The sequence below is a fragment of the Bufo gargarizans genome, chromosome 6 (genome assembly GCF_014858855.1).
Source record: "Bufo gargarizans isolate SCDJY-AF-19 chromosome 6, ASM1485885v1, whole genome shotgun sequence".
NCBI lineage: Eukaryota > Metazoa > Chordata > Amphibia > Anura > Bufonidae > Bufo > Bufo gargarizans.
Window position 1 is genome coordinate 16,159,801 of NC_058085.1, and position 16,988 is coordinate 16,176,788.

At 44.4% G+C, this 16,988-nt stretch overlaps 1 long non-coding RNA gene across 2 annotated transcripts in view; it reads right to left on the reverse strand.

Moving 5' to 3' along the window:
* Positions 1-16,988, reverse strand: part of LOC122940506 — a 37,855-nt gene that overhangs the window by 1,790 nt on the left and 19,077 nt on the right. The window contains exons 1-3 of one of the 2 annotated variants that reach the window (XR_006390330.1): positions 6,964-7,017; positions 6,337-6,516; positions 4,357-4,500 (exon numbers count right to left, since the gene is read on the reverse strand). This is a non-coding gene — a long non-coding RNA (uncharacterized LOC122940506). Of the gene's footprint in view, positions 1-4,356; positions 4,501-6,336; positions 6,517-6,963; positions 7,018-16,988 lie in introns of those variants that run through there. The other variant, XR_006390331.1, reaches the window with a different exon arrangement.

Genomic DNA, 16,988 nt, shown 5'->3' on the forward strand with positions numbered 1-16,988 from the left:
TGTGGTTAGGTCAAGTCAGGAGAAGGAGCAGAGTGAGGAGGTGAAAGAGGAGGTGGTGGACGATGAGGTCTCTGACCCAACATGGGAAGGTGAAAAGCTGAGTTAGGACAGCAGTACAGAGGGGGAGGGATCCGCAGCACTGCAACAGGATGGAAGGGGCAGTGGGGATGCAAAAGGGAGAAGTCGGCCCACACCAAACAGGCCCGCAACCAGTACACCGAGCAACCCCATGCATAAATCTACCTTGCCAAGGGGTAGGGGTTCCGCGGTATGGCGCTTTTTTGAGGAAACTGCAGACGATAAAAGAGTGGTAGTTTACAACCTGTGCTGTACCAAAATGAGCCGGGGCGTGAACACTAGCAACCTCACCACCACTAGCATGATCCGGCACATGGCATCCAAGCACCCTAATAAGTGAGCCAAACACCTGGGTCCACAATCTGGGTCTGCGGGTCACACCTTTGCCTCCTCTTCCCCTGTGTTATGCACTGCTGGCCATTCTCCTGTCAAAGGCACAGGCCTGGATGCCCCTCGCCCTGCACCTGGACCTTTGCATGAACCATCAGCAATAACATCCACTTCCCTGTCCCAGCACAGCGTTCAAACCATAACACAGGCAATTGAACGCAAGCGCAAATACCCACCCACAGGCCATAGCACTGAATGCACAACTTTCAAAATTACTGGCCTTTGAAATGTTGCCATTTAGGCTTGTGGACACGGAGGTCTTGCACAGCCTGAGGTCGGCGGCCGCCCCCCGGTATGCAGTCCTCAGCCGCCACTATTTTTCACAGTCTGCCGTGCCTGCCTTACACAAGCATGTGTCCCAGAACATCACCCGTGCCCCGACCAACACACTTACTGGGAAGGTCCACTTTACCACGGACACATAGAAAAGTGCTGGTGGCCAGGGACGCTACAATTCTCTGACCGCACACTGAGTGAATGTTGTGGAGGCTGGGAGTGAGTCGTAAACTGAAATGGTACAGGTACTACCCACGCCCAGGATTGCGGGCCGTACGTCCATCAGGGTCTATGCCAGCAGCTATGTTACTGGCTCCAATCCCCACTTCTACTCCTCTTCCTACACCTCCTCCTCCACTTCCACCTCCAGTACCAGTCAGCCATCAGTCGGTAGCTGGAAGCAGTGTAGCACTGCTGTGGGGAAGTTTCAACAGGCTGTGCTGAATCTGATCTGCTTAGGGGACAAACAGCACACCACCTCAGGACTGTGGCAGGGTATAAGGGACCAGACTGAGCTGTGGCTACTGCCACTCAACCTACAACCAGGCATTGTTGTGTCTGACAATGGCCATAACTTGGTGGCGGCTTTGGAGCTTGGCAACCTGACACACATCCCATGCCTAGCCCACGTCTTAAACTTAGTGGTTCAGCAGTTTATCAAAACCTACCCTAATTTGCCAGAGCTACTAGTGAAGGCATGTGTGCCTATTTCCGCAAGTTGTCCACAGCTTCAGTTGGTCTGTCAATGCTGCAGCAGCGCTTTCAGCTCACTGACTGTTGTGCGACATGAGCACGAGCTGGAACTCTACGTTCTACATGTTGGCCAGGCTTTGCGAGCAGCAGAGGGCAGTTGGGGAATACCAGCTGCAACATTGTCGTCGCCTTTCGAGTCAACTGCCACTATTCACAAGCGAGGAGTGGGCATTGATGTCAGACCTCTGTGAGGTTTTAAAAGACTTTGATGAATCCACACAGATGATTAGTGGCGATAACGCCATTATCAATGTAACCATCCCATTGCTGTGTCTACTCAAACAATTGCTGCTCACAATTAAGGACGACGCTCTGAATGTGGCAGACAAGGAAATGGGGGAGAACATTACACAGGGTGATAGCCAGACTACCCACAGTTCGTCTTCTGAGGGGAAATTGGACCATGAAGAGGAGGATGAGGAGATGGAGAGTCATCCTGATGTCGACATCGACGTCTTGCCTGTTGGTACTCCGGCACACATGGCTGACTTCATGTTAGGCTGCCTTTCCCGCGAACCTCGCGTTATACGCATTTTAGATAATACGGATTACTGGGTGTTCACCCTTCTCGACCCCCGCTACAAAGAGAACTTCTCATCTCTCATTCCTGTGGTGAAGAGAATGAGTAAAACAGTGCAATGCCAGAAGGTACTTGTTGAGAGATTGCTCCAAAATTTTCCATCTGACAACGCTGCCGGCAGAGTCCGTACTTCCATAGGCAACCGAGGAAGGGAGACAAGGGGAACACACAGCAGTTCCAACAAAGGCAGCGCAACACTCTCCAAAGCATGGGACACTTTCATGACACCCCGCCAGCAACCTCACCCTAAAGCGCGGCCTAGTGGTACAAGGAGGGAAAAGTTTTGGAAGATAGTGAAGGAATACATAGCAGACCGTGTCAGCGTCCTAAATGATCCCTCAGTGCCTTACAACTACTGGGTGTCCAAGCTGGACACGTGGAATGAACTTGCGCTCTATGCCTTGGAGGTGCTGGCCTGCCCTGCCGCCAGCATTTTGTCTGAGCGTGTATTTAGTGCTGCTGGTGGCATTATACCAGATAAGCGTATCTGCTTGTCCACTGGCAATGCTGACAGGTTGACTCAGATAAAAATGAACAAGGCCTGGATTGCCCCTGACTTCTCAACTACACCAGAGGAGAGCTGAGTTGATGATGAATAGTGTTGATCGCGAACATTCTAATCGCAAATTTTTATCGCGAATATTGGCACTTCGAGAATTTTCGAATATCTAGAATATAGTGCTATATCTTCGTAATTGCGAATATTCTAGATTTATTTTCATCAGTACCCATGATCCCTCACTGATTCTTGCTTGTGACCAATGAGAAGGCTGCAATATCTTTGACTTTAGGAGTAGTGTTGATTGCAAATTTTCGTATCACAAATTTTTATTGTGAATTTTCCGATTGGCGATTTTCGCAATCAAGAAAATAATGACTGGAGATCACGAATTCTCGAATTTGCAAATATATGATGAATATTTGCCCAAATATTTGCGAAATATCGCGAAGTCGAATATTGCCCCTGCCGCTCATCACTAATGATGAACATAAATGCAATTTCAATGTATCGTTTATAATGTACTCAATGTACTGTAGTGTATTCCCATGCACCTTTTCCACCACAAAAAAAAGTGTATATGGTTGAATCTTGTTTTCTCCTTCTCCTCTTCCAGATTGTATATATTCCCTCCACTCAAATTTTTTTAGAGGGTCAGCTCAACTGCAGGCCCTCAACTCAAATTTTTTTAGAGCGTCAGCTGTACAGCATGCACTTGCATATAATGTTTTAGAGCGTCAGCTGAACAGCATGCACTCGCATATAATGTTTTAGAGCGTCAGCTGAACAGCATGCACTTGCATATAATGTTTTAGAGCATCAGCTCACCGGCGGGCACTCACATATAATGCTCTAGAGCGTCAGCTCACCGGCAGGCACTCGCATATAATGTTTGAGAGCTGAACAGAATGCACTCGCATATAATGTTTTAGAGCTTTAGCTCACCTGAAGGAACATGCATATAATGTTTTAGAGTGTCAGCTGAACAGCATACACTCGCATATAATGTTTTAGAGGGTCAGCTCAGCAGCAGGCTCTCGCCCCTCATGTTTTGGATGGTCAGATCAGCAAGCCCTTGCTCCATATGTTTTGGAGGGTCACCAGCAGGCCACCAATCATAATTTTCCAAGGGTGTATATGATGTCCACCTTTATGTTTAACAAAGGTTGTTTTTGAGTGCTGGTTCCCTGTAATTTTTGGCAGCCCTTTCACTGCATAGGCTTTATGAGTGTAGGAGTCCCACTACATGAACAATTGTACCACAATGTGAATTTGCCCCTCCATTATGTGATTTACAGGCTGTTTCGGAGTGCCTCTTGCTTATAATTTTTTGCAGAACTTGCACTTTATATACAATTGGATATACAGGAAATAATGTTTCCTAACAACTTTTCCTGTGAAATAAATTTCTTCATTTATTTTTATTTTTTTGGGGGGGGTTTGTGCGTAATTTTGTCAGTCTGTAAAAGTGGCGTACAACTCGGACAACATGGTTCCCAGCAGCAACCTGGGAGTCCAAGATGCATCCAGACATCGTCCCCATAGTGTCCCCGATCCATTATGGTGGCGTTTCTGTCACTTTCTGACCTTTTCCAATGGACCAGGCACCCTACCCTCTTCAGAGCAGGGGGTGCCTGGTTGTCTCCCATTGTCATCCATTATACTCGGGTGCTCGCTCGAGCACACGAACATAGCTATGTGTTTGGCCTGAACACCCGAATACTTTGGTGCTCGATCATCACTAAAGATGATGTAATGTGACATCATCAGAATCTCTCACCTCTCCAATAAGACGGAAGAGGATCTCTAGGGTGATATTTATTATACTCTCCGCCATCTTGTCCCTGTCCATTCTTGTCGGGTCAATCAGGGCAAGGCTCTTATATAGAAGATATCTACTGAGCGGATCCTATATTGTAGGAACCTGAATGGAAAGAAAATGACACAATGTAAAATCCTACCAAATCTCATATAAAATACAATAACTGGAGATAAGAGGAGACATGGGAGGAGATAATAAAGTGTAGATGTTGTGTTCTCTCTTTTTATAGTGATCGAAACATGTGTGAGGTCAAGGCAGTTTCATGATATGTCATAAAATACAATATATAGAAAATACAAAACATAAGTTGATCAACAAGTCATAAAACTGAGAATAAAAAAAAAATATAGAATAAAATTAAGATAGACCTGCAGAGCGAACTAACACCCTGGAATGAAGACCACATTAGCCCTAGTTTTATGACTTGTTGAATAACTCTGATGTTTTGTATTTTCTATATATTGGATTTTATAATCTAGATCATTTGTATGTTTAATTTGTTGGTATATAGAACAACTGTAAAAAACGCAGGGTGTGCATTGTGAATGACTAGAATACTACAAAAACAGCCTGACACGGTCCGGCCCAGGTTCTGATATCAGTGCAGCTCCAGATAAGGAGTGATTGGTCCCTCATTTTTATACTATCGCAACCACTGAGGAACATAATGTATGGTTTCGAAATGAGTCTTTTGTAACTGTGGTATTAATCCATTGAGTGCAATTGCGGCACCAACCCATTGAGAGGAATAAACTTATCCTTCATACCATTCCAGACAAAAACAGCAGAAAATGGCATTCCCATATCCCTACTAATATATTTCAAATAGCCTAGTTTCCTAGACTAATAGACTCCCGTTTCAGGTCAATTTAAAACGTAACATTTATTTTATTTATTAGGAATAATAAAGAAAACGGGAGAACAAGGAAAATGTTTAAAATTCCAAGGTGCGGCAGGACTCTAGTGGCAGAGATAAGGGTTACTTCACCCATATATTCTGCCTCCTAACATTCGTCCATCCTTCCTTTTACTTATCATTTAGCGGTATACAATGTTCACCTAGATGGATCCGTGCTAGAGGATCACCTATTCTGTCGCATTAGATCACATGCTTCCTATAACTCTATTTCTTTGGCGCGACTCTCTGCCACTTATGGTCAGGGTGCAGATGAGTCTGCAGTCACTCTTTGCCTTGACACTTGGTCCTGCCTGCACCTGATCTAAAAACTAAGACGAGAGCTCCCCCAACATGTTTCACCACTGAATGTGGCTTCTTCAGGGGAATGGAGCTACTATCAACAAGAATGCTTTCTAACTGAGCTCTTTTAATCACTATGGGTGGGTCATTAGATGTTTGCAGCCAATCGCCGCTAAGCATTTTGTATGACGATCCAGCAAACCAGGTATTTGGCGTGTTTCCTTTCCTTGATTTCGTTTTGTAATGTATCAATATTTTTCTTTATTTTTGTTCAAGATCAGGAAACTCTGGATGTTGGCCAAATTCCTGTATTTCTCTTATTTCCCTCTCTAGTTGTTGGTCCACCTTAATAAAGAGCTCCATTTCGTACTCTGCTAGATATTTTATTAATCTCAGGGAACACTCTGTTAAGAGATCTTCCCAGCCCTTAGTGAACTGGGTATCTTCTAGGTGTGTATTTGGTCTCAGGTGAATACGTAATCCTCTGTAAACCAAACCTTGTTGTATGTATGTCACCAGACTCGCTATCTCCCACCACCGCTTAAAAATCCTCTGAAAAAAGCGTATAATAGAGCCAATAGAGTTAAGAGAGAAGATCTTCTTAAAGAAACTCCCCCCCAAAAAAGTGATATCATCAGATGTATAGGTACCTATGATGGGTACAACAGGGAAATATATGGAATACTAAGGAAACACTGGCATATAATAAAATCAGACAGAGATTTAAATATGGTACTTACCCCGAATCCATCAGCAACATATAGAAGGGGCACCAACCTCAAAGATCAGCTGGTGCATAGCCATCTAATGGAGAAGGGGGCAAATCCCGGGAAAACGGTTGAAAGATACCGAGGATCATCGCCATGTGGAGAGTGCTCCTTTTGCAGGTATGTCCCCCGTATAAAAAAAGCACATAAATCCTACGGATAAAAAGGAGTACGAAATAAAACAACTTATCACATGTAAAACGCAGGGAGTGGTGTACCTGGGATCTTGCCCATGCCCTAAACTATATGTGGTAAAACTGTGCAGGAATTAAGACGCCGCATCTCAGGGCATATTAGTACAATAGAAACAGGAAAAGACACAGGAAAAGACACGTTTCCACAATAACAAGAGCTCCGTTTTACGTTTCTGGGGCATAGAGAAAATATCCCTAGGACCAAGAGGGGGTAATCTGGACAAAAAATTGTTACAGAGTGAGGCTCGCTGGATTCATAGACTGGACACAATGAGTCCACAAGTCCACAGGGCCTGAATGAAGGCTTTTCCTTCACAGCGTTTATTTAATAACTGGGCGATACCCCCCAAGATATAAATCAGTATTACCATAATGAGAAAAGAGAAAAAAGAAAAATATAACTTACCTGGAAGAAGAAGGACAGTAAACCTCAATCCATCTAACCTCACAAAAACTGACTAAAAATATAAAGGAAAAAATATAAAAATATAAGAAATAAAAAAGAGAATAACAGGGAATCGTCATATATATAACAAACACAAATTATCATATGTGAATTGACTTGTGAGATGACAATGGGTCCTCGAGTATGTACCGATGGACCTATGGAAAAATTCCAAGTATAAGCGTAAGCGCTGTACTGAGGGACTCATGAAATGAAAACTAAATATAGGCGCAAGCATCGTACGGCCAGACCTATGGACAGGAATGGCAAAGTCTAAGCGTATCGATCTACCTAACATGAACAAGGCGATGACCTATAAAAATAAAGTACAAATGCAAGCGCCGTACCGTCACACTTAGAATAAAAACCTTAAAGTACTTACACATGCGCATAAAGTTAACAGCAAATGAACGAGATGACTACATGAGAAAAATCCAAGTCCAGGCGCATGCAGTATTGCTACACCTTTGTCTAGGATTTCAAAGTCCCCTCGCATGCGCAATATTTGTTCACGAGTGTAAGACGTGATAATAAGACGGAAATACGGTGACGAAATAAACTCTAAGTACAAGCGTAAGCATAGCATCGCTATATTCTTGAATAAAAACCTCTAAGTCTTTAAGCATGCGCATAGACCTATTTGCAAATGAACGCGATGACATGAGAAAATCTATGTCTAAGCGCATGCGCGGTACTAGTATATATTCGCGATTAAAAACTTAAAGTCCCCACGCATGCGCAATATGTATCTGTGAACGCAAGACGCGATGATATGACGAAAATGCACGATTTTAATGTGGATTGGTTTGCTGGATCGTCATACAAAATGCTTAGCGGCGATTGGCTGCAAACATCTAATGACCCACCAACAGTTAGAAAGCATTCTTGTTAATAGTAGCTCCATTCCCCTGAAGAAGTCACATTCAGTGGTGAAACATGTTGGGGGAGCTCTCGTCTTAGTTTTTAGATCAGGTTCAGGCAGGACCAAGTGTCATGGCAAAGAGTGACTGCAGACTCATCTGCGCCCTGACCATAAGGTGCAGAGAGTCGCGCCAAAGAAATAGAGTTATAGGAAGCATGTGATCTAATGCGACAGAATAGGTGATCCTCTAGCACGGATCCATCTAGGTGAACAATGTATACCGCTAAATGATAAGTAAAAGGAAGGATGGACGAATGTTAGGAGGCAGAATATATGGGTGAAGTAACCCTTATCTCTGCCACTAGAGTCCTGCCACACCTTGGAATTTTAAACATTTTCCTTGTTCTCCCGCTTTCTTTATTATTCCTAATAAATAAAATAAATGTTACGTTTTAAATTGTCCTAGTCTATTAGTCTAGGAAACTAGGCTATTTGAAATATATTATTATTTGAATATCCCGGGTCCAAAGGGTCTCTGAAATATCATATCCCTACTACACACGTGCAAGTAAGTGTACCGGCACATGAGAGAACTATAGGATCCAGCAGCGCATAGAGATCATAGGTGAGCGGAGGTGAGTTCATCAATATCAAAATCGGGAAGGCGGGGACACCTGGCAAATTTGCATCATTTAATTTACAGAACATGCCCACAACTTTAAGATCTTTTTATTGTGAAGCAAACAACAAATTGGACAAAATAACTGAAAAAGTCAATGTGCATAACTATTCACCCCCCTAAAGCCAGTACTTTGTAGAGCCACCTTTGGCGGCAATCACAGATCCAAGTCGCTTTGGATAAGTCTCTATGAGCTTGCCACATCTGACCACTGGGATTTTTGCCCATTCCTCCTTGCAAAACTTCTCCATCTCCTTCACGTTGGATGTTTGCGCTTGTGAACAGCAATCTTTAAGTCTGACCACAGATTTTCTATTGGATTGAGATCTGGACTTTGACTAGGCCATTCCAACATATTTACATGTTTCCCCTTAAACCACTCGAGTGTTGCTTTAGCAGTGTGTTTGGGGCCATTGTCCATCTCTACTGGTAGGGGTGTCCCTCGTCACATAATGGAGATAGTTCAGTCCTCAGATTTGCAGGATTAGAGATTGTTCAGAATTTACCGAGAGGGGGCGATAGAGGACGGGAATTACTGAGAAAAGAAAGTAGATGGATTTTGCGCTCTAATGCCATGGGTCCGCTGGGATTAAATTCAAAACTTGACATGAGTGTCTTTTTGTAAAATCTTAATATTTCATATATGTTGTTTTTAATATTTCACATATGTCTTACTTTGTAACAGTTATGTCTAATCCCTGTTGTTGACGCAGCCTATATTCGCAATACTATGCGATAGTCTACGCCTACATCATTCGCCTTAGTTTGCGTGCTTAACGCAAAAAGATGACGTCTTTTGCGTCAAAGGGTTGACAGTATTCGCCAGATGAAGCGGTGATACGCGAAACAGCCGTCGCCATGTTTCTGTGATTGCACTGTTTGCTTGTCATCTCCCTCTCTGCACCCAGTAAAATAAATTTTGTATCGAATAGTGAGTGCCGCTTATTCATTTCATTTGGAATCATTTTGTGTCTTACAAGCTGTGCACCACCAGATTGCAAGTCATTGTACCCAATGCCTCCTTTATGCGATTAAAGTGGTGAAGCGAAAATTTTAAGCCGCAGTGCCACCTCAACCTATGTCTCATTTCAATATATGTATATCACGCACAGAGCGGTACAGGTTCTGCTCAAAAATATCCCTGTATTTAGCACCATCCATTTCTTCCTCAACTCTGACCAGTTTCCCAGTCCCCCAGCATGATGCTGCCACCACCAGGTCTCACTGTGGGGATGGTGTTCTTTGGGTGATGTGATGTGTTGGTTTTGCGCCAGACATAGCGTTTTCTTTGATGGCCGAAAAGTTCAGTTTTAGTCTCATCAGACCAGAGCACCTTCCTCCATACATTGTGACAGATGTTAGGAGATCAGGGAAACTAGCTGCTTCTTTGATTACTCCCGATTCAGTGTTGCTGATCTTGACCACTCCCCCTGTTTCAGGTTAATGATCTTACACCTCTCCTATTTAGGCCTCTTTCACACTTGCGTTGTCCGGATCCGGCGTGTACTCCACTTGCCGGAATTACACGCCGGATCCGGAAAAACGCAAGTGTACTGAAAGCATTTGAAGACGGATCCGTCTTCAAAATGCTTTCAGTGTTACTATGGCACCCAGGACGCTATTAAAGTCCTGGTTGCCATAGTAGTAGTGGGGAGCGGGGGAGCGGTATACTTACAGTCCGTGCGGCTCCCGGGGCGCTCCAGAATGACGTCAGAGCGCCCCATGCGCATGGATCATGTGATCCATGCGATCACGTCATCCATGCGCCTGGGGCGCCCTGACGTCACTCTGGAGCGCCCCGGGAGCCGCACGGATGGTAAGTATGCTGCTCCCCGCTCCCCACTACACTTTACCATGGCTGCCGGGACTTTAGCGTCCCGGCAGCCATGGTAACCATTGAGAAAAAGCTAAACGTCGCATCCGGCAATGCGCCGAAACGACGTTTAGCTTAAGGCCGGATCCGGATCAATGCCTTTCAATGGGCATTCATTCCGGATCCGGCCTTGCGGCAAGTGTTCCGGATTTTTGGCCGGAGCAAAAAGCGCAGCATGCTGCGCTATTTGCTGCGGCCAAAAAACGTTCCGTTCCGGAACGGAAGACATCCTGATGCATCCTGAAGGACGGACTGTCCATTCAGAATGCATTAGGATAATCCTGATCAGTATTCTTCCGGCATAGAGCCCCGACGACGGAACTCTATGCCGGAAGACTATAACGCAGGTGTGAAAGGGCCCTTAGTCTGACCGCACCCTCCTAACTATGCGCTGGATAGCTTCATTTGGTTTTTGGAAGAGCTGGTGTGTGGTTCTCTTTGGGTTCCTGTTCATCCATCAACTACAGAAGTTAAGTGTTCCGCTTGTTTGTGTTTTGTCGTCTCCTGTTGATTTGTAGTTACTAGGCCTCAGCGAGACGCTGCCTCTGCCTGTCACGGCCCCTCCTGTGACAGAGGTGAGAAGATCAGATAGACTTGCTGCACGTCAGTCTATCTGACAGTTCTCTCTGTTTTACTCTTTGTATTTTGACGTTTAGGATCTCACCTCTCCACGGGTTCTGCTTGTTATCTGTGATGAGGCTCTATTTAGGTCTGCCTCACACTGCTGACCATGCGGTTGATATTTTCTCCTTGGAGTTGCTAGAGCTTGTTTGTCTTGGATCTCCTGCTTCTCCATACATCTCTAAGCTAAGTACTAGTTGCCTTTTCTGTTTGTAGTTCTCTGGTATGTTTTGGTTCCAGGCCTCAGGGAGACACGGGTTTCTTCATCTGGGAAGGAACCAGCTGTCTCCACTCCTGCTACCTATCCTAGGGCTTGGCAGTTTTAGCAGGGCTTTAGGTATCCGGCGTATGAGGATTTCCACCATCAGGATCTGCACATACTAGCAGGGGTTAGGGAAAGGCCTAGAAGGTCACCATCCCTATTCCTTAGCTTTTGATGCCTAGACTGTTGTCTATTTCTTTTTGTGTATCGGATGTTTTCCCCTTCCGAATTACCCGTGACATTATCAACCGCCAAAAAGAACGTTATCCTTTGTGTTTTTCAGTGCAGCTATGTATACTGTTTCTGCACTGGTCGATCGCATGCAGGGGTTGTCCTTGGAGGTAGCTGACCTCCGTACGGCCGTTGCACAATTTCAGAGACCACAGGCCGTGGGTTCCGGCAGCGGGAATCAAGCCTGCCATGAACCTAAGGTCGCTCTCCCGGATAGGTTTTCCAGGGAAAGTGACAACTTTGTTCGGTTCAGGGAGTCGTGCAAATTATATTTTAGACTACGTCCTAACTCTTCTGTGGATGAGAGTCAAAGAGTGGGGATTATTATTTCATTACTTAAAGGTGACGCTCAGTCTTGGGATTTCTCCTTGCCGACCGGATCACAATCCCTCCGGTCAGTAGATGAATTTTTCAGAACTCTGGGACTTATCTACGATGAGCCAGATCAGGTTTCCCTGGCCAAATCTAAGTTGCATGGTTTGCGGCAGGGAGAGCGTTCTGCTGAGTCCTATTGCGGTGAATTTAGAAGGTGGGCAACTGATACGGAGTGGAATGACCCAGCTCTCCATAGTCAATTCTGTCAATGACTGTCTGAGAACCTGAAGAACGCCTTGGCATTTCACGAAAATCCTGAATCTTTGGAAGCGGCCATGTCTTTGGCTGTACGTATTTATAGACACCTTAGGGAGAGATCTAAAGTTCCTCTCACCCAGGACATACTATCATATTGGTAAGCGGCCTCTTCTGACACTGGGTAAAGAGACACTCAAGCTCATGTCTGGTGATGAGCCAATGCAATTGGGGCAGGTCACACCTAGACCAGGTGATAAAAACTTTAGGGTTAAGAAAAGACTTACTTTGCTTTTTCTGTGGTAAAGGAGGACATTTTGTTAATGTATGTTCTTATGTTAAACATCAAGGTGAAAAGAAAAAAAATTAACTAATGTGTTTAGTCCTCTTCTTTTTCTTCTCCTACTTTTGTCATTTACCAGTAGTACCCGATTTCTCCTGCCTGCCAAGGTGGTGCTAGACTCCAAAACTGTGGAAATGGAAGTATTTATTGACAGTGGGGAAGGGGTTAACCTAGTGGATGGCCAGTTTGTCTACTAGTGCATTAGACAAAAATATTTCTGTGTTTGCGATTGATTCCGCCCCTCTCTCTCAAAAGTGTCTGTCTCAAATGGTGCAGGACTTTCACCTAAAGGTGGGAAATTATCATATTGAATACATTTCATGTTTAGAACTGGAGGGTCTGCCTGCTCCTCTGGTGCTAGGTTTACCATGGTTAACCAAACATAACCCTACCATCGATTGCCAAGCGAGACAGATTCTTGATTGGAGTGATTAATGCATTGACAACTGTCTCAGCACGTCACTTTCTGTTGTAACTACTAAAATGTTACCTTTTTTCCTTTCGGATTATTCTGTTTTCTCTGAGGGGGGAGACCAGGAGTTGCCTCCTCATCGGAAGTATGATTGCCCCGTCAACCTTATTCCTGAAGCTGCGTTCGGCCACTCAGAAGCACGGACACAGCCCGGACCCGGCTGACATGAATTGTAGTAAAAAAACTGAAGAAATTTAGCTTCTGAAAAAATGTGTCACTTTATTCCGTTAAAATCTCCACATACAGAAAAAAACTCCACATACAGAAAAAAAATTCACTTTATTCCAACGTTAAAATCTCCACATACAGGGAAAAAACATACAGGTTCTACGCGTTTCGCGTAGAACCTGTATTTTTTTTCCCTGTATGTGGAGATTTTAACGTTGGAATAAAGTGAATTTTTTTTTCAGAAGCTCAATTTATTCTCGGAGCTAGATTGCCAAAGTCTCGGTTGTATAATCTTTCTGAACCCGAGTAGCCATGAGAGAGTATATAACCAAGAGTTTGGCTAAAGGTCGTATAAGACCATCCAAGTCACCAGGGGCTGCAGGCTAATTCTTTGTTAATATAAAGGATGGAACTCTTAGGCCATGTTTGGACTTCCGTGAGCTTAATCGCATCACTATCCGTGATCCCTATCCCCTTCCATTGATCCCAGATTTATTTAATCAGATTGTCGGCACCAAGGTTTTCTCTAAGTTGGATTTGAGGAGGGCATATAATCAGAGTCAAGGAAGTCATAAGAGTCAAGGAAGGGGACAAATGGAAAATGGCCTTTAATACTCCTTAGGGTCATTTTGAGAATCTGGTCATGCCTTTTGGTTTGACCAATGCCCCTGCTGTTTTTCAACACTTCATCAATGACATCTTTCATCATCTGGTGGTCAGGTTTGTGGTGGTTTATCTGGATAATATTAAAAAATTTTCCCCTGATATGGAGATGCATAAGGATAACATGAGACAGGTCTTACAGATCCTAAGAGAGAATAAATTGTATGCTAAAATGGAGAAGTGTGTATTTGCGGTCCCTGAAGTGCAATTCCTGGGGTACCTACTCTCATCTTCAGGTTTTCCTATGGATCCAGAAAAAGTTTGTGCTGTGTTGGACTGGGATCAACCTGAAGATCTGAAGGCACTCATGCGATTTTTGGGGTTTATCAACTACTACCGTAAATTTATCATGAATTACTCAACTGTTGTTAAACCTTTAACTGATATGACTAAGAAAGGCACAGATTTCTCAGTCTGGTCTGAAGATGCATTAAAATGGTTTTTCAGCGATTAAGGAATGTTTTGCTTCTGCTCCTATTCTGGGGCAACCTGATATGTCACAACTATTTATTGTCGAAGTTGATGCATCAGAGGTAGGGGTTGCAGCAGTCTTGTCGCAGGGTCCTTCTCCTAGCAAATGGTCCCCTTGTGCTTTTTTCTCTTCTGCTGAAATAAATTATGATGTAGGTAATAGAGAGTTGCTGGCCGTTAAATTGGCTTTTAAGGAATGGCATTATTGATTGGAAGGAGCGATTCATCCCATTACTGTAATTACTGATCACAAAAATCTGGCTTACCTGAAGTCAGCTAAACGTCTGAACCCATGAAAGGCCAGATGGTCGCTGTTTTTCACCAGGTTTAACTTTATGGTCACCTACCACCCTGGGGTTAAGAACGTCAGGGCAGATGTTCTGTCACACAGTTTTCCTGAATTAGTTATATCCGCCCTATATCCTGACCTTGAGGCAAAGGTATTGTTTGTTCCTTCCAAATGACGTCACAAGATATTCGAGGAACATCACTGTACCGTACTTGCTGAGCACCCTGGGAGTAGATCCACTGTTGACTTAATCTCTCATAGATTTTGGTGGCCGGGGTTGCGTAGGTGTGTTGAGGACTATGTGTCAGCCTGTTGTACCTGTGCATGAGCTAAGGTGACACATACTCGGCCTTATCAGATATCTGCTTCCGTCGCCCATCCTGTTCAGACCTTTGACTCATTTATCTATGGATTTTATCACGGATTTACTGAATTATTCAGGAAAGACCGTGATTCTGACGGTTGTTGATCGTTTTATAAAATGACACATTTTATAGCATTACCAAGTCTACCCAATGCTAAAACTCTTGCACAGGTGTTTGTCGACAACATTGTGAAACTACATGACATTCCCTCAGATGTGGTGTCTGATAGAGGGACTCAGTTTGCTTCCAGATTCTGGAAAGCGTTCTTTACTCGTCTGGGGGTACAACTGTCCTTCTCTTCGGCTTTTCATCCTCAGTCGAACGGACAGACTGAGCGCACTAATCAGAATCTGGGGACTTACTTGAGATGTTTTGTTTCGGAGAACCAGGAGGAGTGATTTTTGGTCGTTATCTGAGTTTGCCATAAATAACCGTAGACAGAAATCCACTGATAAGTTGACGTTTCTTGGGGCATATGGATTCCATCCACAGTTTGGCATATTTTCTGGTGCTCAAACTTCCGGCATTCCTGAGGAGGAAGGATTTTCCTCTTTCTTGTCTTCTATTTGCCATAAAATTCTAAATAACCTGAAAAAGATGGGAAACAGGTATAAGCGTATGGCTGTCAGGAGACGTTTGAGTGTTCCGGACCTTAGAGTGGGTGATTCTGTGTGGCTGTCCACAAGAAACATTAAGCTTAAAAAGGTACCTTCTTGGAAGTTGGGCCCAAGATTTATTGGTCCATATAAGATCACTGCCATTGTTAACCCTGTAGCCTTCCGTCTTGAACTTCCTCAGGCTTTGAAAATCCAAAACGTATTTTATAAATCATTGTTGAAGAAATCTGTCGAACCTGTTGAGCCATCCTTCTTGCCTCCCGCTCCTGTCATGGTGGATGGTAATTTAAAATTTCAAATCAGCAGGATTGTGGACTCCCGGGTTATCCATAGATCCCTACAGTATCTCGGCCACTGAAACGGGTATGCACCAGAGAAGAGGATGTGGGTTCCAGCGGCCGATGTTAATGCTAGTCGCCTGGTGAGAGCATTTCACAAAACTCATCCTGATAAGGTCGGTCCTCGGGGCCCAGAGGTCACCCGTAAAAGGGGGGGCGGGGTACTGTCACGGTCCCGCATGTGACAGTGTCTGGAGATCAGAGAGACTGGCTGAGCAGGGAGGAATCTAACTGCCGCTTTGATTACCCCTTAATCAGTTTTGCTGGTCTTGACCACTAACCTTGTTTCAGGTGCAGCATAATGATCTTACACCTCTCCTATTTAGTCTGACCGCACCCTCCTAACCGTGCGCTGGATAACTTAATTTGGTTGTTGGAAGAGCTGGTGTGTGGTCCTCTTTAAATTCCTGTTCATCCATCAACTACAGAAGTTAAATGTTCCGCTTGTTCTTGTTTTGTCGCCTCTCCTTGGTTTGTTGTTACTAGGGCTTAGGGAGACGCTGTTTCCCTCATCTGGGAAGGAACGGGTTGTCTCTGCCCTGTCAATATCTTTAGGGCTTTCTAGGGCCACCAGGGTTTTCAGGTTCCTGTGTATGGGCATTTGTACCTTGAAGGGGTGCCCATACGGATAGGAGTTAGGGCCAGGATCAGAGTCCTATAGGAGGTGACCCTTTTCCTTCCCTAGCGGTGAGGCCTAGTGCCTTTCCCACTCCCTCCTGTTGTCGTATTGGTGTTTCATTCCTTACCGCATCTATGGCAGTGCCTTTTTGTTTTTAGCTGAAAGTAATGGCTTTTTTCTGGCCACTCTGCCATAAAGCCCAACTCTATGGAGCTTCTGCTTATTGTCATCCTATGTACAGATACTCCAGTCTCTGCTGTGAAACTCTGCAGCTCCTCCAGGGTTATCTTAGGTCTATCTGCTGCCTCTCTTAATAATGCCCTCCTTGCCCGGTCCAGGAGTTTTGGTGGGCGGCCGTCTCTTGGCAGGATTGCTGTTGTGCCATGTTCTTTTCATTCGGTTATGAAAGATTTGATGGTGCTCCTGCGGATCATCAAAGATTTGGATATTTTTTATAACCTAACTCTGACTTGTACTTCTCAACAACATTGTCCCTTACATGTTTGGAGAGTTCCTTGGTCTTCATGGCAGTGTTTGGTCAGT